The 24,040-nt window shown below is 43.4% G+C and overlaps 1 protein-coding gene across 1 annotated transcript in view; it reads left to right on the forward strand.

Annotated features, from left to right (window-relative positions):
- The first annotated feature begins 11,868 nt into the window (after positions 1 to 11,868).
- The window catches only part of RASGEF1B (RasGEF domain family member 1B), a 42,147-nt gene continuing 29,975 nt past the window's right edge, over positions 11,869 to 24,040 (forward strand). The window contains exon 1 of the mRNA XM_024212450.2: positions 11,869 to 11,928. The gene's annotated coding sequence lies outside the window, so the exon portion shown is untranslated. The remainder of the gene's footprint in view (positions 11,929 to 24,040) is intronic.

A 24,040-nucleotide genomic window follows, 5' to 3' on the forward strand; every position in this document is an offset into this window, starting at 1 on the left:
TAGGCATGCATGAAAATAAAAGTTGTGGTTTTGTGCAGCCTTTGAACGCTTTGTGCACTGGCGGAGGTTAGAGATGACTGAAGTGTGTCCAAGGACTTTTAAAGGGCACTGACTATTAAACATCTGGGAGGCATACAAGGTTTCATGAAAGTAATTGGGTACGGAAACCTCTTACTAACTGTATTTTGAGGTTTGAATGGAAGCCCAGCAGGTTACGATGGCAAACTTCCTCTGTAAAGTAGCCTGAAGTGGTTTGTATGGGAGGAATTCCTAGAGGAGATGCTGAATGAGTATTAAACTGTCTGATCATCCATTCTATTTGGATCCCAGAATGGCAGCAGATCTCCCCCCCCCCCCCCCCGCCCTGCCAAAACACACGCACATATAAATAATCTATGCTCTAGTACGCATTATTTGAATCAAATATGTTTGGACCATTTTCTCATTTTAATAATCCTTCAAAACCCACAGGGGTTCCTAGAACACATTGTCCATCTAGCACATGAAGGTCAGGCACTGAAAAGGAATGTAAAGGCGCTCCTAATTCCAATTCAGCGGTTCAGGGAGGTTTTTATGAATGACATTTAGCCTCAGCAAAGTGGACACCCCTCTCCCAATGTTCCCATACATATTCAGCATGCTTTCCTTCAGCCTGATTCCAATCCTACTGAAGTCAATGGAAAGGGCTCCCATTGACTTCAGTGGGCTGTGGATCAGGCCCCATTGTGTGGGATAACAAAAGATGGGAGTGCAGCCAAGTAAATAATCTGCATTTACAATCTCCCCCACAGCCAACCAGAAAGATGGTAAAGTTGAGTGAGAGAGGGCCTTTGGATGTGTTTTTTGTGGAGTGGGCTCACAGAACATTGTTATTCCAGCCCTTAAACCTGTGCCAGACTGTTAATGTCTTAATGCTTATTCAAGTGTCAGGGACTGCTGGCAGATGTCAGAGTAAATGGGAGGCTGTCAATAAGGAAATTACTTACCATTCACAGGATGATTGCTGCAGTCTGTCAGGTAGCATTTGAGAGGATGTCAGGCTGAAAGGGGGGAAAAAAGAAGAGGGTGGTTATAAATGTTGTTTTGCTTTTTTAATCTTGGGGGGAGGGAGAGAGAGCCTCCAGCAATGGCAACCATAAATCAATAACTAAACAGAAACAAGGATCCCAACGCCCAGCTTTGGAGCCTTGCTAAAGGTTTTTTTATTTGACGACATATGGCATTGAAATCATCATGTGAGCCATCTGCAGCATCCACAAAAGCAGGAATACCATCGGTGCAAAAACCACCTCACAGCCAGCAAGCATCAAATTTCCCCTGAATGTATTTATTTATATATTTATAATGTTTATATATATAAAACAGAAAAAGATCCTAAATGGGAAGCTTTGTTCATAGAATATTTTTAAAGATAATTTTAACTGCACAAAGTTTCTCTTCTGCTGGATGATCTGCCTTGTAACTAAGAATAACACCTAGTGCACACTCGTCTAGTGGCCTAGGGTAGGGGACTCCTGGATTCTCCTCTTGACGCTAAACGCTCATTTGTGTTTGACCTTAGGCAAGTCACTTTACCCCTGTAGACCTTAATTCCTGCATCTATAAATTGGGTTTCAGAATACTTACTTGGCTGGCTCACAAGTGTTGTGAGGCTTACTTAGTGTTTGTAATGCTCTTTTGGGATACTTATGTGAAAGGCTCTATGAAGTGCAGCCTTTTATTATCTCACTCAAGAAGGTTTGTTCCTATTCAGAGCATGGACAAATGTAAGGACATAAAGAATGTAACTACTACCAAGGAAAAGGCTGCTTAGACAGCTCCTGCTTTTTGGTTTATCTCAGTCAGATACTTTTATCTGCCCTCTCTCCCCATAAAGATGTCAGAGCTAGTGAAAATGCATTCATTCCACTGTATTTGCTTTGATAGGCTCAAACCTGCAAAATCTTTCTGAAAAATTAGATCATGGTAAAGTTATGTGTTGAATGCCCCAAATGGAAAGGGACAGAGGGGCACTTACAACATAAAAAAGGGGGCAAATTCTGATCCCCACCCTTACAGTGAGTAGCACCATACTCCACAAGTTGTCCCACTGACTTATATGAATTCAATAAGATCCCCAGTTTGTGAACTGGACTAAGAAATGATGGGCAAACTCTGTGAACTGAGGAGTTGATAACTTCATCATTCCTCGGAGCTCAAGTTCTAAGCTTGCCCCCTCAGGCTACCACCGTCACTTCAGTCTTATCTGGATTAGGTCACAACTATCTCACCCTCAGCCAAGCCTTGATCCTGGGCCAAGGGGAAGATGACTTTTTAGGATGCAAGAGAAAGATGAAGGAAAGTGTAGGTCCACTACTTAACAGGGAAGGAGAACTAATCACTGACAATGCCAAGTAGGCTGATGTGTTTAATGGTTAACTTCAGTCTCCACTAAAAGGTTAATTGTGACCAGATGCTTAATATAGTAAATCTTAACAACAAGGGGGAAGGAACCCAAACCAGAAAAGGGAAAGAACAAATTAAAGAATATTTAATAAGTAAGATGTATTCACATCAGCAGGGCCTGATGGAATTAATCTAAGGGTACTTCAGGAACTAGCCGAAGCCATCTTGGAACCATTAGCAATTCCCTTTGGGAACTCCTGGAGAATGGGTGAGGTCCCACAGGACTGGAGAAAGGCAAACATAGTATCAATCTTCAAAAAGAGGAACAAAGAGGACCTGGGGAATTATACACCAGTCAGCCTAGCTTACATACCTGGAGGGATACTGGAACCAATTATTAAACAATTAATTTGTAAGCACCTAGAGAATAATGAGATCAGTAAAAGCCAACATGGATATGTCAGAACAAATCATGGCAAACCAACATAATTTCCCTCTTTGACAGGGTTATTGGCCTGGTGGATGGGGGAAATAATAGATGTGATATATCTTGAATTTTAGTAAGGCTTTTGACACAGTCCCACATGACATCTCATAGCAAACTAAGGACACGTGGTCTAGATGAAATTACTATAAAGTGGGTGCACAACTGATTGAAAAACCATCCTCAAAGTGTAGTATTATTAAACCAGGAAAACATATCTAGTAGGATCCGGCAGGGGTCAATCCTGGGTCTAGTACTATTCAATATTTTCATTAATTAATTGGATAATGGAGTGGAGAGTATGCTTATAAAATTTGCAGATGACACCAAGCTGGGAGGCATTGCAAGCACTTTGGAGGACAGGATTAGAATTCATAACGACCTTGACAAACTGGAGAACTGGTCTGAAATCACCAAGATGAAATTCAACAAAGACAAGTGCAAAATAATATACTTGGATGGAAAAATCAAATGCCCAACTAAAACATGGGAATAATTGTCTAGGCAATAGTAGTGCTGAGAAGGATCTGGGGGTATAATGGAACACAAATTGAGCCAACAACGTGATGCAGTTGCAAAAAAGGCTAATATTCTGGGGTATATTAATAGGAGTGTCATTTGTAAGACATGGGAGGTAACTGTCCCACTCTACTCAGCTACCATCTCTCGTGGAAGGTGAAGTAATTAAGCTGACGGGAGACCTCTTTCCTGTCGGTTTAGAGCGTGTTCATCGGATGCGCTACAGCAGTGCAGCTGCATTGCTTCTCGTGTAGATGGAGCTGTAGGCCTTGTCTACACTGGCAAGTTTTTGTGCAGTAAAACAGCTTTCTGTGTTGTAACTCCCGAGGTGTGCACACTGCCAAGTCTCTTACTGCACAGAAATCGCACAGTTGCAGCACTTTAAAAAAAAAAAAAACCCGACGAGAAGCGTACAGTTTTCTGCGCCGGGGCTACAGCCCATGTAGACACCCTGGTCGATTACAGCACTGTGATTGGCCTCCGGGAGGTGTCCCACAATGCCTGTTCTCGCCTCTCTGGTCATCAGTTTGAACTCTACTGCCCTGCTCTTAGGTGACCAACTGTGAGCCCCACCCCTTAAATTCCTTGGGAATTTTGAAAGTCCCCTTCCTGTTTGCTCGGTGACGTGTGCAATGGTCTCAGCGCATCTTTCCAGGTGACCATGCCTGCTCCATGCATCAGGCGATTCCCTGATTGGAGCAATGCCGAGCTGCTAGATCTCATCAGCTTTTGGGGAGAGGAGGCTGTCCAGTCCCAGCTGCTCTCCAGCCATAGGAATTATGATACCTACAGACAGATTTCATGATGCATGACAGAAAGGGGCCATGACCAGGACACACTGCAATGCAGGGTCGAAGTGAAGGAGCTGCGGAACGCCTTCCACAAGGCGCAGGAGGCAAACCGCCACTCTGGTGCTGACCCATGAGCTGCCGGTTCTACAAAGAGCTGGATGCGATATTCGGTGGTGACCCACCTCCACTGCGAAGGCCACCGTGGATACTTCAGTGGCTTGCGTGCCAGTCGAGAGTGGACCGAACCAGGAGGAGGAATGAGGATGGGGAGGGGGACCCAGAGGTAGAGGATGACTCGGAGGTCAGAGATGCATGCAGCCAGGAGCTCTTCTCTACCCCAGAGGCAGCTAGCCAGTCACAGCTGTCGGAGCTTGGCGAAGCACAAACAGGAGAGGAGGCCCCTGGGTAAGTGGCTTTGATTTTGGGAATCGCTGAGGCGAGTTGTTGGGGGCAGGAGGGTTGCAGAAAGCAGGCTTGTGTCTGTATGATGCACATACCATCACATGCCTAGTCTGAGTGGCAGAACAGGGTGTTGATTGACTCCCTCATTTCATGGGAATCTGCCTCAGAGATCTCCACGAAACTCTCATGGAGATACTGGGCAATCCGCTACCGCAGGTTCTTTGGCAGAGCTGCTTTGTTTCTTACCCCATGAAGAGTAACTTTTCCACGCCACTCTGCTGTCACGAAGGGGTCGGGTGGGAGGACCATTGCTGCACACAGGCGAGCCACATAAGGGCCAGGGCGGAAGCCGCAGTCTTGGAGAAGACCCTCCCTTGATTCCCTGCTCACCCTCAGCAGCGGGATATCTTCCATAATGAACACAGCCTGTCGAAAGTGTGGGGACAGTAATGATTATAATCTTCCCCCCTACCCCCTATGCTGGCTCTCCCCAAGAGCCACGTGCCCAGTGTACAGTTCGGTCCTGGAACACTGATTTCCCCTGCCCCTGCAGTTACCATTTTGGGGGTCTTGTGGCTCATGTGTGCTTGCCTGGGGTCAGCCAGTTAGTGACAGGTATGTGAATCATAGAATATCAGGGTTGGAAGGGACCTCAGGAGGTCATCTAGTCCAACCCCCTGCTCAAAGCAGGACCAATCCCCAGACAGATTTTTGCCCCAAATCCCTAAATGGCCCCCTCAAGAATTGAACTCACAACCCTGAGTGGCGCTGTACCTGCCAGTGTAGAACATACCCTAGTCTGGTCTCAGCATGGAGGGGATGGATTTGTTTACCTCTCAGGGTCCCTTCCAGCCTTACGTGTTTGTATTCTATGATCAGCAGCCAGGTCTGATGAAGTATTGGTTGTCATCTTCATATTGACACCACAGCCCATTTCACCTAACGGTTCTCTACTACTAGCCTCACGTACACATATAACAGGAGAGGCAACAGAGTGGAACTCTGTAATACCTCACATGAGCGAGACTCAGAACACACGAGCAATCACCCAGAACTACTCTCTGAGTCATCTTGGAGAAAGAAAGAAAGAAATTAGTCAAGGAATACTGTCTGTCCCCTCAGCGTCCACAGCCATTTCAACCTCTTTGTGGTCAATGCTATCAAAGACAACAGAACTAAAAGAAGAATCTTCATTTATCTCCAGAAGATCATCACCACCTAACAAAACCACAGCAGTACTATAGTGAGCTCAGATCTAAAATCAAACTGGCCTGGGTATTGAAAGTATTGCCTGGGCTGCTTTGACACAACCTTCTGTATAACCTCAGCAGTGTTGCCTAGTGGACAGAGCTCTATACTAGGACACCTGGGTTCTATGCTGGTTCTGCCACTGGCCTGCTGGGTAACCTTGGGAAGTCATTTCACTGCTCCGTGCCTCCGTTTCTCCATCTGTAAAATGGGCATAGTGATGCTCACCTCCTTTGTAAAGTGCTTTGAGATCTATTGATGAAGAGCTAGATATTATAATTTATTTTATTTTATTACTTCTTTAAAGTCTTCAGAGAGTTTAGTTGCCAATGTCTAACAAACCTCTACTGAGCATGTGCAAATTGAGATTTTTCAGAGGCTTATAACTTGGCCAGATTTTGACAGTTTTTCATGGGAATGGCAAAAAGCATAACCCTGACCCCAGCGTGACCTCCCTCCCCCGCCACACCCCTGTGCCAAATTTCAAGTCTCTGTGCAAGCCATGGTGGTACTAGAGCTTCTCAACTAAAAGGTTGTAAGAATTTTTTTAACATGGGCAAAACAACATATTTTCCCCTAACCTTGTTCTTGGAAGTGACTGAACCATTTTAGCTAAAACTTTCCAAAAAAATCAGCCTGAGGAAAACACCCAGTATAGAAAATTTCAGTCTAAACAGTTAAAGTTTGGCAAAGTTACAAATAATTGAAAATGGGGTCTTACAGTGGGAAGCATTAGGCAACTTCAACTCTAGGCAGCACACCAGCTCTGCCTATAATATGGTCTGGGGAGGGGGGGTGTACACATGTATACTTAATATCCATGCACACATGCAGCTAGACTATTGTTCCAATTCAGCAAAACATTTAATACATGCTCGAGTCTATCTCTGTTCAACAAAGCATTTAATCATGGGCTTAATTTCAAGCTTAAAATTAAGCATGTTTAAAGATTTGCTGCATTGGGGCCCATATTCTAAAAATCTGCAGTCTACCTATTTCTGAACTCTGAAAAAAGTTTTGAGCCCTGATCCTGGAAACACAGACATGCGTAATTTCATTCATGTGAATATCTCACTGAATTCAATGGGGGTGGGTGTGTGTGTGTGTGTGTGTGTGTGTAAACTAAGCATGTGTATAAGTGTTCGCAGGATCAGGGCCTTAGTCTGAATTTTGGGTCATATTTATTTTCTAAACCTGAGTGCTTCACCTGATCCCTATTAGCTGTACTCTTTTTTGAATGTGGGATTCTATCAAATGCCTTTTAAAATCCCTAGTATATATGGTGCATTGCTAATATGCCATCTGTATGGTGAGTTAGGTGCTACTTTTCATTTATTCTGATCTACCCCTATTTAAAGCCACGGGTTCATTTTGGCAAGCCTTAATGGCTCTTAAATTACTTATAGTTTGTTTTTAATGTGATCCTAGTTAGATTCTGTTTGAATAAACACGGGACTTAAATGAAACCTGATGTCTTCCCCCTTTACATAGTGAAATGCTATAAACCACGGAGTTGGGATTTGTGTTTGCTCAACTGTGACTGGAAAAAAAAAATTAACCAGCATCAATTGCTCCCTCTCAGCCATTCCTTCCTTCCATCTGCAGTGGTTCCTTTGGATGAATAGCACCCACCATTTGGGTACTAGCTGATCATGCAGAGGGATTAGTTCACAGTAGTCTAAAAAAAGAAGCCTCAATCCTCTCAACTCTTGAATGCAAATAGAACAATGTGTCTTCATGAGGTTAAGATTTTTAAAAATTGGGAACCTAAATTTAAGCTGCTAAATCCATGTGTAGATTTCAGTGGAACTAGCATGTACTTAAATACTTTGTGGACTCTGGGTCTCAGTACCTAAATATAGATTTAGGAGCTGAACTTTAGGCACTTGGTTTTGAAAATCTTGGTCTAAAAATGTATCACCACCTCTGTTGAGATTAACCAAACTACAGAAAATAATAACTAACCTAGAGAAAAATATTGTTTTTTGTTTGTTTTTTTGTTTGTTTGAGCAGGGATATTGTGGATTCTACAGTTCTTTTTATTAGGCTTAAATTGATTTAAGATAACCCAAAATAGGCATGCATAACTCGAAATGTGGGTGTCTACATAGGAGTTTGCAACAATTTAACTTGATCAGGTTAAAAATGCATTTAAATTAAACAGTTTCATCTCTCTTGTGTGGACACCATTATACTAAGCAGCATAGCCTAATAACTTTGTTTTGCAGAAAATTGTCTTCAAATTACAGCAGTAAAATTGGAAATCAGTCCTCACAGTCCTCACCTCAATGAAGCACTAACTTCAAAGCCTAATTAAGGATAACATCACTTGGGACTTTTCAACTAAATATGGGCCCCTGCGAGACTATTTGATTACTCCTCCTTCCTGCTGCAAAGCCTAATGCTAACTAGATGGGTGCAGTGCTAAAACAGGATAAAGGCTAGGGAGGGAACAGGGAATGTGTACAGACAGGGGCGGCTCCAGGCACCAGTGCAGCAAGCGCGTGCCTGGGGCAGCAAGCCGCGGGGGACGGCCTGCCAGTGGCTGTGAGGGCGGCAGTCAGCGGCATGTCTGCGGGAGGTCCGCTGGTCCTGCGATTTTGGTGGCAATTCGGCAGCGGGTACGCCGAAGCCGCGGACCGGCAGACCTCCCACAGAAATGCCGCCGAATCCACGTGACCGCGGACCGCCCGCAGCCGCCTGACTGCTGTGCTTGGGGTGGCAAAAAACATAGAGTCGCCCCTGTGTACAGAACTGGTGCATGTTTATGTGGAGAGAGTTGAAGGAATAAAATATACAGGCTTTCTACTAAATAAAGGGGAGGGGAGAGGACTAGCAATATCACACCACTAAGGCCAAGTCAAAGTATTTAAATTGCTAGGTGCGAGACTCCCCTTACCCTTAAAATGCAGCCAACTCTCGGATGGAGCACAGCAACCAGGGGACAACTAATGAAAAGCAGTTTTGAACAAGGATGATGGAGGAGCAGAAGGAAAATTGTGGCAACTACCTCAAACTAATCAGATTAATTGATCCCAGTCTGTTGTATAATATTCCTTTATGCATTTATAGAGCTTTATCAGGCCTCCCCTCAATCAATTTTTATTATCACGATTGCTATTGTTTTGTAAATGGGAAGAATAAATAAGTAAATTGACCGAGCAATCCAGACATGACCTGCTTTTGAAACCTTGAGTGTTTCCCAAACTTCCCTTTAATATTTGCTCTTCTCTGAACTCTTGTCAGATTGTCACAAACTGCATACATTACTCCAAAGGAGGCTTAAACAATGCCATGCAGAGCAGAGGAATTACCTCACCTATTTAACACGTGATATTCCAGTTAATACAGACCAGTAAACTGTAACACTTGCCTCTTTTGCACTGTTGAATTAGACACAATCTATCATTCACTATAAACTCCAGGTCCTCTTTTGTGGCACAGCTCCCTGCCAGTATTACTCCATTCTAACTTCGTGCTTTTGATTATTCTTCCCTGTGTAAACCATTTGATGTTTATTCCTTCAGTCCTGATTTTCATTTTATGGCTTTCAGTTCCTTTCTCTAATTTCTCAAAGTCACCTGTGTATCTTCCAAGGTGTCTGCAATGTGTTGTTATTTATTACTTACATTACAGTAGCACTCAGATTAGGATTGGGACTGTTATGCCAGGTGCTATATAAACACATTTGTAGGCATACTCCCTGCCTGGAAGATCTTAAAATCTAAAGCCTCAGTCTTATGAAGCAGTTCTGTTGTGAGCAGATCCCCTTGCCTGCATGGAGCCCCTTTGAAGTCAATAGGGTTTCATGCAGATGTCTGCAATGTAGACTTATGCCTGAGGCTAAAGTCTGCACTGCAGACTGCTGGCATAGCTATGTCAGTCAGCGGTGTGAAGAAATGTGATTCCCTCCCTAACTGATGAAGCTGAGCCAACAGACATCGCTAGTATAGATGCAGCTATACCCAGGCAAAGCAGCACTACTATCTGTACAACTTCTTGCTTGTGGGGGGCGGTTTTACTATACCAGTACAAAGTGTAGCTTTTCCAGTATAGCTGCATCCACACTAGGAGTGCTTTTGCTGGTACAGTATATCAGTATTCCTAGAACAGCCATGGTCTAAGAAAACAAGTGACATAAGGGGGAAGGAAACAACAAAATGTGTACAATTTTTATGTACAAATATATATACAAATTCCCCTAAGTCTAGAAAAAGAAATGTAAATCCCCTTTCTTTTGCTGGCAGATTTCCTATAAGTGTTACAGCAAAAGTGGGTCTTATGGAAAGATTTAAAGGAGTAAAAGAAAATGTGTGTGAAACTTCAGTAAGGAAAGTTAGTTGCTATGTAGCCTACATAGGATCTTTTGGAAAACAAACCTGGGACCTGGCTACAAACATCAGTGGACAGGGCCAAAATCCATTGGTAGCCAGGGGAAGTTGTGTAGCATCGTACTTTTACATATGTTTGTGAGATTGGAAAGAGGGCCAAGACATGGATTTACTCTAAGAACTTTGATAGATTTTATGAAATCATTTGAGAAATAATATGTAATGTCATTAAAGATGATATTGCACAGAGTTAAGATTGCATGAAAGAGCAATGTTAATGTTTCCACAGCAACTTTTTGGATACACAGCACATTTATCATCAGTAAGGTCACAGTCACTCATTAATGTCCTGATTCTGAAAGGTGAGCTGTGTCAGTGAAGGGTCTCCTGAATCTGAGGCCATGTCTACACTAGTGTACCGATGCAGCTGCACCACTGTAAGATCGCTCGTGTAGCCGCTCTATGCCAATGGGAGAGAGTTCTCCCGTCGACATAATAAAACCACCTCCACAAGTAGCGGTGGCGATGTTGGCAGGAGAGTGTGTTCTGCCAACATAGCACTACCCACACCGCACTTTTGTTGGTGAAACTTATGTTGGTCAGAGGGCTGGTTTTTTTTCACACCCCTGACCAACAAAAGTTTTACAGACAAAAGTGCTTGTGTCGACATAGCCTTAGTGCAGGGATTCTCAAACTGGGGGTCGTGAAGTTATTACATGGGGGGTCGCGAGCTGTCAGCCTCCAACCCAAACCCCGCTTTGCCTCCAGCATTTATAATGGTGTTAAATATATAAAAAAGTGTTTTTAATTTATAAGGGGGGTTGCACTCTGAGGCTTGCTATGTGAAAGGGGTCCCCAATACAAAAGTTTGAGAATCACTGCCTTAGTGTTTGCAGGATCTGGGCCAATGCCCCTGCCCCATGGTCTTCAAATTAAGGTCCTAATCCTGCAACGTCTTTCTCATATGCCTAACTTTATGCACTGTGATTAGTCCCAGTGAAGTCATGTGTAAAATTAACCTTAAGGTTACCTTAAATCTTTGCAGAATTGGAGGCCATGATCTTCTCAACAGTGGGAATTGTTACTGGTATAACCCCCTGTATGGGAGGTTATTCTGGCCTGAAACTGGCTCTTTCTTTGTCGCTGAGTTTAGCCCCCTTCCCAAGCGACACAAAGGCCACCTAATCAAGGCACTCATCCCCCAATAAGAATGTCTACAGCGGGCATTATATAACGCTACTGGTTTAAAATCAGGTCATGCCGCAGGTCCCCCCAGTATAATTTTCCCATCTGGACACAGGTGCTGTAACAATGTGTATAGTGCCTGTGCCCAGAGCCATTGAACCAAACTGTAAACCCTGTACATGATGGAAATCACTTCATGCCAGGGGTGCCCCTCCCACACGCCCCGGTTCCAGCACCTGGGTGTAGACACGCGGGGGGAGGGAACAAACAGCAGGGCCAGGGCGGTACAGCCCCACAGGGCTTGTGAGGGGCGGGGACCGGACACTCCCACCCTTACACCCCCTACTGCCCAGACGCACCCAAAGCTGCAGCCGGGCAAAGCCGACAAGTCGCTCCCAGCGCGGCACCGTTCCCCAGCGGGGGCAGGGGGCGCTGCGCCCGGGCCAAGGCCCGGCCCAGCTCCGGCCGGGGGCGGAGGGCGGAAAGGGGCGGAGCGGCTCCAGAGGCAGCACAGCGAGGAAGGGCGAGGAGGGAGTGGGACCGCGCCGTGGCTGCTGCGGAGAAGTGAGGCGGGGACAGCGGGGTGAGTGAGTTACCGGCTGGGGGGGCGCTGCCAGCGCGGGGAGAGCCCGGCCACGGCCGCCCCGCGGCGCTGAGAAGAGGCGACGCCGAGCAGGTCGCGGCCGCTTGCGGGGAGTTTCCAGCCACTGTCCGGCGGCTCCTGCTTCTCCCCCGGGTACCGCCGCGCTCGCGTCTCCTGCTCCCGGTGCCAGGGGCTCGCGGCAGCCGCGCGCCGTGACACGGGGGGCTTTGGGGAGACCCATGAGAGACAAGTGTTGCTGTGAAGCGTGGGGACCGGGGGTACGCCTCGGATTGCGGGTCCCCTCCCGGTCCTCCCCATCAGCATCCTCCCCTTGGTCCTAGTAACCAGCATCTGAAATGCCTTCCCCGTAGCTCCTGCCCTACGACCCAGGGATGCCTTTCCAGAACCTAGAGCCGAGGCAGCCACTTGTTATTGTAGGGCCGGGCAAAATAAGAGGGCGGGAGCGTGAGATGTGCCTGAAGTGCGTTTATGGACTTGTTTTTCTCTCCAGCTGGAATATGACAAGACAAAACCTCAGATCCATGTACTAGAGGAAGCGCCGGCTAGCTTAAGTGGAGGGTGTAATTGTTGTTAAATGCCTTGAGCCGCTAGTGTTTTTCTGGTCTATTGCGTCTACGCGGGCGTTGTTTTGGTTCCCTCCTTGAATCCAAGGAGTCAGCAGCACCGTGCTGTGACTGCATTGTGTGTGTGTGTGTACATCTAAATATAGTGCTGGGTGACATGCGGGTCTGGGAGGCTAAGGATGAGACAATACCTCCGCAGAGTTCACAAGGGGAAGGGTGAACTGAAAAGTCAGCCTCGGGTATGAATGAATGATTCATTTCATCCCACAGAAAACTCGGGGTATGTGAAAGCGTGTAGTGATTGTGGCTTTTAAAAAAAATATTTTGGATGCGTGGTGGGGCTGCCCGAGTGGGTTGAATATGTATCTTGCTTAAAAAGAGAACACTTTTCTCAATAATATGGGAGGAGATTATAATATAAACATGTCATCAGGAGTTTCATTTCATTTGAGCTGTGTTTCAAAAGTCCAGGTGTAACTAAATCTGTGTCATTTTAAAGGAAGTCTAGCTAGGGTGCAGACTTGTGCTGCAGAAACCTCACTTGAAGAGACTCCCGGTAAAATCTGCAGAGAGATCTTGGCGTAAGATAAACAGGCTTAAGTGTATTGGACAATTTATAGGATATCCAAGTGGCCAGTAAGCCAGGCTGGGAAACCTTTACTAATACCTAATGCACATAAGAAAGATCTAACCCTTATTTCTGCCTCTGAACTATTTAACACTTGGACTTTGATACCACGTTCCCTCCATTGGCACTATGACTAATGGTTGAGGTGGTGGGGATGTCTTCTTAAATAAGTATGACTGAAACAATCAGTTGTGGGTTTTTAACCCTTGGTGACCGATGGAAGGGAGTGCTGGTTTATCAGGGAGCATCGATTAGCTATTAGCACATTTTGTTACTAGCTCCCTGTCAATTGCTTTTTTTGGTTATGATAGATGCCTGTGTAGTTTCATGCTTTACCAGTCCCTTTCCACTGAGGTTTCTGGAAGCAGTTATATGAATTCCAGGCACATGGTGTCAGACTGTCACAGTGCCCGTCTGCCCCCAGCTGTTTTGGTAGGGGCTGGCTTGCCATGTTCTAGTTACTCCACTGAGAATTTAGTCAACATTTGCCCCGGTTACTGTGGCACTTACAGTGCCATGTCATTATAAAATAAAGAAAGGATCTTACTGAAAGAGGAAATTTCATGTAAGTGGATTAGATCTGGTCTACACTGTAACTTTTGATGATGGCGGGGAGACGGGGGGATGGCTAAAATATGTGTACCGCATGTTTAAAATGTGGCTTAGTTTTGCAGTGAAGATACTACAACCCATGCGTTAACCATGTTAACTATGCTACAGCACTGCAAGCATCTAATGTTTTAACTCCCAATAGGGTGGTAGCTACAGGATAGATGGGACTTTTTATGTTTATCTTTGCATAACTGGATATTTTAATATGCAAATTAAATCTGTGATAAGCTGTAACAAAGCCAAACTTTTAAAACGGTTTAGTGTAGGACTGGTACTCTCCACAATCCTTTAAATTGATCAGTGGTGAAATAGCTAAGTAATGTTGAAATAATCATGAAGGGTTGGGATTTTTTCTTTTTATTCCAAAAGTGCTGAGCACTTGCAGTTCCCATTGACTTCCGCTGGCATCGTGTCTGCTCAGCACTTCTGAAAATAGGGCAATAGGTGTCACTTTTCACTTCATTGAGAAGTAGAACAGGAGAGGGACACAGATACCTCTCTGTGTGTGCGTACACACATGCTAAGACACCACTCCATTGGTTCATGCTCCAAAGGTATTATTCACTACCAGGAAGCTTAGAAACTTGTCTTTTAAATGCAAGCTTAAACTCTGCATGCTCTGAGAAACCAAAACAATGTTCCAGCCAGTGCTTGACTCAGTCTGACTCCTAGTTAGTGTGAGTGCAGAACAAGAAAACATTACAAGTATTTTATCAAATGGTTTAGGAATGGAACAGCCCATAGGAATCAGTTTCACTCTTGCACATCTTTACTCTGGCCATGTTATTCCTTATTACTGTTCTCCCTTCTGTAGATTTATTTACAGTAACAGTAGCTCCTTCCCTCCGACTTGGGAGGACAAGCACGAAAGCACAACCACAGCAAATTAGTGGTTCAGAGAACTTATCTTAAAGTGTACTGTCTAGAAAAGCCTAATGACCCTTCAGCTGAGATAAAATATATTATTTCTTTTATAGAAAGGGCTTTACATTTGTACACAGTGTTCCTAACTGAACTCCAGCTATGCCTTTGGTTCAGCACTATTTCCCTCCCCTCACTGCTCCTTCACCCCATTTATTATATTAATGTTCAGCCATGCAATCTAAAGGAAAATCTGTAACTTCAGAGTGGGGAAGTAGTTATCTGCATTTGAATAAGTTCTGCTGAAACTAAACTTGTGTGCGCTTCTCACTTGGAGTTGTGTCTTTTAAGCACTAGAAAATGCTTGTTGTTATTTGGTGTGGGTGTGCAAGGAAATTCTCTATCATCTTCTTGGCCTGTGCTGGAAAACAAACTTGCAAACAAAAGTTCCCTAACAAATTTTATAGTCACAATGGGGACTTTATGAGCAGAAGAGAAATAATCCACCTCTGGCCAAAAGGCATTGTTAAATTCTCCTTTATTATTGCTGCTGTGGGGAGGAGGAGGAGTATTAAAGAAACTAAATCACTGCAGTAATGTGCCTCAGTGTGATTATATATGTACTTAGAAAATGGGCACAATTAAGGGAGCAATCCAGCTAAGGTTTCCTGTGAAGTTATGGAACAACTACATGACTCAGGTATACTTATCCTTCCCATTTTTGTTAATTAATAATCTGTTTTCCAAATGGGAGAACACATTCCAAAGTGTGTGGTTTTGTTGATGTGAGATCATCACATGCCTTCAGTATGTAACAAAGCATGGGGCCAAAGGTCAAGTGCTTTCATCACTCAATAAGTGCTTCTCTCACTATACCTGTACACCCTGTAATAGGTTTGTTCCTTACTTTTAAGTATTCATAAACCAGTAGCCAGCATTGATGATGATCTTTTCACCGTCCGAGTCTGTATGTGTTTGTTAAATACCATACTTTATGAATGGTTTCAGAGTGGTAGCCCTGTTAGTCTGTATCGAATGTGAATCACTAGATCAAAGTCTCATTGTCCCTTTAAACAGAGGGCCAGGATCCACCTTCTGTTGAACATGGGAACTGCTACCAGTTACTAGCAGCTGAAATAAACCAACAGATGAAGTCTGACTGTGTGTGCTTGTTTCTCTTCAAATAAGGCCTTGTCAAGACTAAGAAAAAGGTGCTTTTTTCATTTGAACTAGCTTGAACTGTGTCCACATTGGTGTTAAGTGAGGTTTTCAGCTGAATTAAAGTAGCTGATTAGAACTAACTAGTGGGGGGTAGGGAGAAGCACCCTTTTCCCCTAGACTAGACAAAGTCTAAAAATCACTGGAAGAAAATTCAGCCCTGGTATAAACAAGTATAATTACTATAGATCCTGATGGAGTTGTACTTGCTTTCCCCACAGGTGAATTTGAACAATCTTTGCTTACCTTTTGGTCTAAACACAGTTTTTGTACTGATAGAATTATGGGCATAATTTAAAAAATACCCCCAAACCTGAAATTGTTATACTAATACACCCCAAAGGCCTGGTCTACACTGGGGGGGATCGATCTAAGATACGCAACTTCAGCTACGAGAATAGCGTAGCTGAAGTTGACGTATCTTAGATCGAATTAAAATTACTTACTTCATGTCCTCGCGCCGCGGGATCGACGGCCACGGCTCCCCCGTCGACTTTGCTTCCGCCTCTCGCCGGGAGAGCGATTGGAGATCGATTTATCGCGTCTACACTACACGCGATAAATCGATCCCCAATAGATCGATCGCTACCTGCCAATCCGGCGGGTAGTGTAGACGTATCCTTAGTGTGGATACAGTTATAGCAGTGTAACTTATTCTGTTTCTCATATGGGAATAAGCCAAACTAGTATAAGCACTTTTATACCAGTATAACTGCATCCACACTAGGAAGGGTTGTGTTGCTTTAACTACATCAGTACTGTATAGTTAAAGTGGTACAACTGTTGTATGTAAATAAGCCCTTAGAGGAGATACTAATTTGTACTATGCTATATTGTTTGTTTTGTCTCATGAGCAAATTCCTTACTTTTGCCTTAAGCTACAGTAATAGTCTCTCTCAGTCATGAATATTTAAGGTCTGCCAAAAGGGGAAAGGGGGTGGGGGGGAGGATTGTTAACCTTTTGCCTTACTTCTGGTGAAATAAGATGGCAATTTCTCAAACCAGCACTTAGCACTTTCCTGCATCAGCTAAGTGGAAGGGAGAAATTTGCTCATTAAATTCCTAGCTAGGACAAGTTCAATGTGGCTTTTATAAATGCTGTTGTTAAATCCTGTTACAGGTTGTAGTTGCAAATTACAACCTGCTTGTCAGTTGTGATTATAAAGGGGAAAATGGTGTACAAAATTCATTGTAGCTTTCACAAAATGAAGACAAAGCATGAACCAGCATTTTAGTATAAAGAGCAACATCTCTCTAATTCAATAGTATCTTGCTTTTGTGAGGTCACGGAAGGACTTCTCCCATGTGAGCTTGATGTTCAAAGCTAGTAACATGTACCTGGCATTAATAATATAATATGCTTGTAGAGCACCTTCTGTAAAATGATCTTGTTGTGTAAAGAATCGTAATAACCCTGTGAAATAACAAAATATAATTATCCCCATTTACTGATAGGTTGAGAAATGAGAAATTAAATGACTTGGCCAAGGCCATACAAGAAGTCAGTGGGCAGAATCAGGAATAGGCTTTAACCTAACCTAACCTCATTTTTATTTCCCTACTGACTACATTTTATATGGCTTTTTATAAAGCTCTCTGTCACTGCAAACAAATGCAAATCCACTCCTGTGATAAAGTTCAGTTTCACCAGCACACTTTTATTTTCTGGCCCTAGTCAACTGACTTGGGTCAGAGTTACAAAGGTTAGTGCCTCTGTCACATGAAACGGTCAGTATTCATGGGATTAGTAACATTAGTTACTGTTATGACCCTGTGGTTATTGTTACTACTCTGATGGTCTCCTGTGGCAAACTTCTTATATCTTTGTCATGGTGAAAAGCAATTTACTGGACCCCACAGATGTTGGCTGTCTCTAAGGCATGTAGACAGGACAGCAGACAAAACTTCACAACACGCAGGAGAAATGAACAGCCCATCCTTCCTATAGGAATTGAGGGAGGGGTTAGTGTTTGTGGCGGAAGTCGGTCATTGACTTCAGCAGGAACAGTTACTGGAATGCTGAGCACTTCTGCAAATCCTCCCCTGATTCCATCAAGTTTAGTAAAACTCACTCTGAGTAGACTATATATATTTTTCTTTGCATTTAATATGCTTGTACTTTGAGTGCAAAGCTCTAGGCGTTTGGCCCAGCAATTCCAGCAGAATTCTTACTTAATGTTTTGAGTCAGATAAGTTGTCTTAGGGCAAAAATATACTTGTTTTTTATTTGGATAAAAAATAACCCAGACTAGGGAGGTGTTTATCAGCGTGCGCCTTGATTTGATTGTAAAGTAGAGCTATTAGGAAGAAAATCCATATGAGAAACTTTATGGAGGGGAAATACATTTTGAGCTACCAAAAAGCCCCTACCTTTTACTCATCCCAATACCAATTGTCACCTGAAATTTCCTCTCTTCCGGTCCAGCTGCCTGATCATAAATAATGACATCAAAAAGCAGCTATTCCTTCCTATGCAGTCCTGCTGTTCAGGAAAGACAGTATTTCATTGCATGCTTTAGCCAGGCTGAGGCCACTCTGCATGCTTTTCAAGTCAATTCATCCTGCAAATCACTACAGAACCGGCAGCAGGCTGAGCTCCAGGATCTTTGGAGGCTCATGATACATAGTTACCTCTAGAATAACTCTGCCACTGATCTGCTTCATCAGCTGGCCCAATCTCCATGGCATGAACCCTTCATCTTTGATTGGTTCTGTTTTCAGATAGTTGCATCCAAGTGAAGTTAGTTGAACCTTGCGAGAAGTGCGGTGTTGGTGTTTTCAAGAGGTTTTCAAGATGAACAAACAAGCTGCTTGCAGAACAGCTGTACTTGTGAAGGGAAAAACAAACAAACAAACAAACAAAAATACACAGTATTAAAGGGAGACTGCTGACATGAAACAATCACATTTAAAAATAATTCTCTTTCCTGTGTTTACAACTGAAAGACTGTATACTCTTTCCTTTCATTGATAGTTTACTCTTTGTAGCCTTCTCTTCTTGGACGATGAAACTATTCTCATCAGTTTCACTTTGTTCCTGTATTTCAGTGTCAGTAGCTTTTATTGGCATATCTGTTTTGACAAAGTTGATATGTCCAGTATTTGTGTGCGTGCGTAGGACAGAGCTCCAAGTACAACAGTACAGTGGAACTTGTACCATGTGGTTATTTTTGTAATTTATTCCATTTCTGGCCACCAGGAATTGATGCTGTTTCTGCAATCTTGTTCTCATCCACTATAGTACAATACTGGGGTGTTTGAGTCACCAACAGCACAAAGGGAATGTTCAAACTGTTTTGATCAGAGGGCTCAGATGTCCTGCTTTACTGGCACTGTAGTAGCATTCTGGCTGATTGTACTGAAATCTAGATTTATTTATTTATTTATTTATTTTGGGTCCTGGTTTGAATCATTCCAGCCCAACACCTTAATGTGACCTATGTGGCCTGCCCACAAGTGCTTGTACAGTGCTACTTCAGAACAGTAAGGAGTCCAGTGGCACCTTAAAGACTAACCGATTTATTTGGGCATAAGCTTTCGTGGGTAAAAAACCTCACTGCTGAAGATGTGATGCATCTGAAGAAGTGAGGTTTTTTTTACCCACGAAAGCTTATGCCCAACAAAATCCGTTAGTCTTTAAGGTGCCACCGGAATCCTTGTTGTTTTTGTGGATACAGACTAACACAGCTACCCCCTGATACTTCTCTTTGTTATTCAGGAAACTGTTCTCCCTGCCTCCTTGCTGGCTGCTTCTGGGGGAGGTATATGGAAGTGGGACGGATGAGCAGAAAAAGTATTAGCGCCTTTTTTTTTTTTTTTTTGAGCTTGAGTCTGTTATGTGTAATTGCATTTTTGTTCCTTTTCTCCTCTTCGGTTGGCAGACTCTGAGAAAATTAGGTCACTCTTTTCTGGGCCATTGCTCTGACAGACATATTTACACACAACGTAGCAATGTATAGACTTTTCTAAAAGAAATGGAAGACATTCCAATGACCCTGTTTATTCAGGGCATCTTTTTTAATCAAGGAGCTACTTTATTACTGTGTCACAGTTCTGATAGCTATGGGTGAATGTACATCTAACCTCTTTAGATTTTAAACATTCCCTGTTTACGCCAAGAATGAAGAAAGAGTCCTCTCCTATGCTCCAGAGGAGAAATGGCTTTAGATCAAAATAGAAGTCTTGATCTGTTCAGCACTAACCTAAGAAATTCTTTCCCCCTTTCAGCCTATTATCTTCTGCAAGTAATCTGTCATAAATTGTACATATAAGTTGTACAGGATCACATACAATTCCCAAATCCTCTACAAATGTTATTTAAATCAACCAATGTCTCAGTTACTAACTTTTACATCATGTTGGTTAATATTGTGGCAGACAGACAATTATGAAAACCTGTGCCCTCTATTGGATGGAATGCTTAGGCGTGTGTGTGCATGATCATGTCTAGCTACTGCCTACAGAGAGTTCAAGCCCTGATACTACCACACAATGTAAGTGTTTCTGGGTTACAAACAGTTTTATTGTGTTAATCTTTTAGTACAGACAAGGGAATTCTCATCTCCGACCCCCTTCTGGCTTTGGCAATGATTGCATTGTGATCTTTCATTATGAATGCGAAATGCCACCATTTACAATTCGGTGCCCTTAGAAAATATATTTTCTAAGGAATAATATTAAATATATCTCAGTAGCGTAATACAGAAGAAGAAACCTTGGATATCTCTTGGTGTCTCTTTAAAGTCATTTTGCATCCATCAAGTCACATTTCTGGCTGAGAATTTAGTACCCATTATTGTTATCTGTAACGCCTATGTTTGCTGTAACTTCAAGCTTTCAGAGAAGACGGTCGCTCCTTCTTGCAGTTTGCTTAGTTTGTGTGTTTGACAGTACTCCTAGGTAGAATCAGTAAGTGCTGCTTCCCCAAGCCCTGCGAGATGATGCTTACCAGGAACACAACAGCAAAACTGAAACTGAGGAGTTCTTCCTCTTCTCTTTGTGTTCATTCTAGGTTGCAGCACAACTCATAATAAATGAACCCCCCCTTGCCAAATGCACAGAGAACATACTGCAGGGAGGTTGGAATATGTGTTTTCTGCCACAGAATGATGTTGAGCTCTGGTAACATAGCTTTTGTTTCAAAGGGCTCCAGAGGCCTCATCTAGCTAGCATCAGTTGAAATTGGTGGGAGTCTTTCTGCTCAGTGGTCGCTGGATCAGGCCCCAAACACTTCACAGGTCTATATATACAGCCCCACCTCTGAGGTGGAGAGCGGCAACCAAAGGCACTCCATAGAACAGTAGTGAGAGGGAAACTTTGATGAGGGATAGGGAGTAAACTTCTACTCTTCTTAAATAGAGATATATATATTCAAAGAGATCTTTAATGACTGCATGTAGTAGACATGACTACCATTTGGCGGGGTGGGTCATCCTGGGGAATTACAGACCAGTCAGCTTAACTTCTGTACCCGGAAAGATAATGGAGCAAATAATTAAGACATCAATTTGCAAACACCTAAAAGATAATGAGGTGATAAGTAACGGTCAGCATGGATTTGTCAAGAACAAATCGTGTCAAACCAACCTGATAGCTTTCTTTGACAGAGAAACAAGCTTTGTGGATAGGGGGGAAGAGGTAGATGTGGTATATCTTGACTTTAGTAAGGCTTTTGATACTGTCTCGCATGACCTTCTCATAAACAAACTAGGGAAATACAACCTAGATAGAACTACTATAAGGTGGGTGCATAACTGGTTGGAAAATCGTTCCCAGAGAGTAGTTTATCAGTGGTTCACAGTCATGCTGGAAGGGCATAACGAGTGGGGTCCCGCAGGGATCGGTTCTGTTCACTATCTTCATCAATGATTTAGATAATGGCATAGAGAGTACACTTATAAAGTTTGCAGATGATACCAAGCGGGGAGGGGTTGCAAGTGCTTTGGAGGATAGGATTAAAATTCAAAATGATCTCGACAAACTGGAGAAATGGTCTGAAGTAAATAGGATGAAATTCAATAAGGACAAATGCAAAGTACTCCACTTAGGAAGGAACAATCAGTTGCACACATACAAAATGGGAAATGATTGCCTAGGAAGGGGTACTGTGGAAAGGATCTGGGGCTCATAGTGGATCACAAGCTAAATATGAGTCAACAGTGTAACACTGTTGCAAAAAAAGCGAACATCATTCTGGAATGTATTAGCAAGAGTATTGTAAGCAAGACACGAGCAGTAATCCTGCTCTACTCCACGCTGATTAGGCCTCAACTGGAGTATTGTGTTCCACATTTCAGGAAAGATGTGGACAAATTGGAGGAAGTCCAGAGAAGAGCAACAAAAATGATTAAAGGTCTAGAAAACATGACCGATGAGGGAAGATTGAAAAAAATGGGTTTGTTTAGTCTGGAAAAGAGACGACTGAGAGGGGACATGATAACAGTTTTCAAGTACATAAAAGGTTGTTACAAGGAGGAGGGAGAAGGATTGTTCTCCTTAACCTCTAAGGATAGGACAAGAAGCAATGGGCTTAAATTGCAGCAAGGGCGGTTTAGGTTGGACATTAGGAAAAACTTCTGAACTGTCGGAGTGGTTAAGTACTATAATAAATTGCCTAGGGAGGTTGTGGAATCTCCATCATTGGGGATTTTTAAGAGCAGGTTGAACAAATAGCTGTCAGGGATGGTCTAGATAATACTTAGTCCTGTTTTGAGTGCAGGGGACTGGACTAGATGACCTCTCGAGGTCCCTTCCAATTCTATGATCTTTTAAGTTTCATCTGAAAGTAGCATGACCTATTGGATTTCAAGCTTGCTCTCCCCAGGTAGTCTTTCATCTCAAATTTTCAAAAGTTGCTCTCTATGGCTGGTAAACTATTGTTTTTGGTGGCACTACAACCTTGTATAAAATGTTTGCACTTGTCACAAATACAGACCAAAAAAGTAAGATAAGGGCAAACTTTGTGGTCAGATCTCTAATCTTCCTTCCTTCCGTCATGTCACAGTTAAAGCTCATTTTAACTTGTCCACATCATTTCCCAGCTGGAAAAGATAATGTTAATGTTCTTTACTACAGCCCTCATACTCCTTTGCTTTTACCAGCCCCAAAGTTTATAGCAGCCTATCTCTTATCGAAAGCCTATTTTTCAGCATGTTGGGAAGCGAAGCTCTGGAAGGAGATTGTGGCCTGAGTCCTGAAGTAGTTTTAGGGAGGCATGACTGCAGATCTGCTTCCTGCATAGGAAGGTAAAGATTCTGTAGTCTTCCTTGTGTTCAATCTTACTGTCTTTTGGCTGAAGTAGTGCAATGTGAGCAAAAATCAAAAGCGTGCTAGTACTGTAGTGTGCCTTCCATCTGTAATCAGGTTAGTACTGAATTCTGAAGTGACTCCCTCTACGCAGACACAGGCTGACTTTATTTTGTAGATATGATGTGCAAACTGGTCTCTTAGAAGAGCAAAGAAAACAGACCCTGTCCACTACGATTGCCAGAGAAAAGCTAATGCTTTTCTGTTGTTGAGGGTTGGATCAGACTCACTCAGTAGTAGAGCTGGCTGGGAATTTTTTGACAAAACATTTATATTGTCAGGAAATGCTGATTGATTGAAACTGAAACTTTTCAAGGAAACATCTGCTTTGATGAAACTTTCATCAGGAAGGTTTCTCAGGATTGAACTGAGAGAGAGTGAGTCTGATACCCCACAGCTAATTAGCCAGCATCTCAGTAGTTAGGGCACCTGGAATGTGGGAGACCCAGTTTCAGATCCCCGCTCTACCTGATTTGGAATAAGGACTTGAATGTGGGTCTCCCATATCCTAGGTGAGCTCCCTAACCACTGGGCTGTTGCCTATTCTGGGGAGGGTGGCGTGGGGGTGGTACTGTATGAGGGTATGTCTACACTACGAGGGTAATTCGATTTTACTTAAATCGAATATGTGGAATCGATATTGCAAAGTCGAACGTGTGTGTCCACACTAAGGACACACTAAGGACAGTAATTCGACTTTGTGAGTCCACACTAACGGGGCGAGCGTCGATATTGGAAGCGGTGCACTGTGGGCAGCTATCCCACAGTTCCCGCAGTCCCCGCTGCCCATCGGAATTCTGGGTCGAGCCGCCAATGCCTTCTGGGTAAAAAAAATTTGTCGTCATCCGTCCGTCACTAACGCCCTCCCTCCCTCCATGAAAGCGCCGGCGGGAAATCAGTTCGC

The sequence above is a fragment of the Terrapene carolina genome, unplaced genomic scaffold, assembly GCF_002925995.2.
Source record: "Terrapene carolina triunguis isolate 2854851 unplaced genomic scaffold, T_m_triunguis-2.0 Scaffold136, whole genome shotgun sequence".
Classification (NCBI taxonomy): domain Eukaryota; kingdom Metazoa; phylum Chordata; order Testudines; family Emydidae; genus Terrapene; species Terrapene triunguis.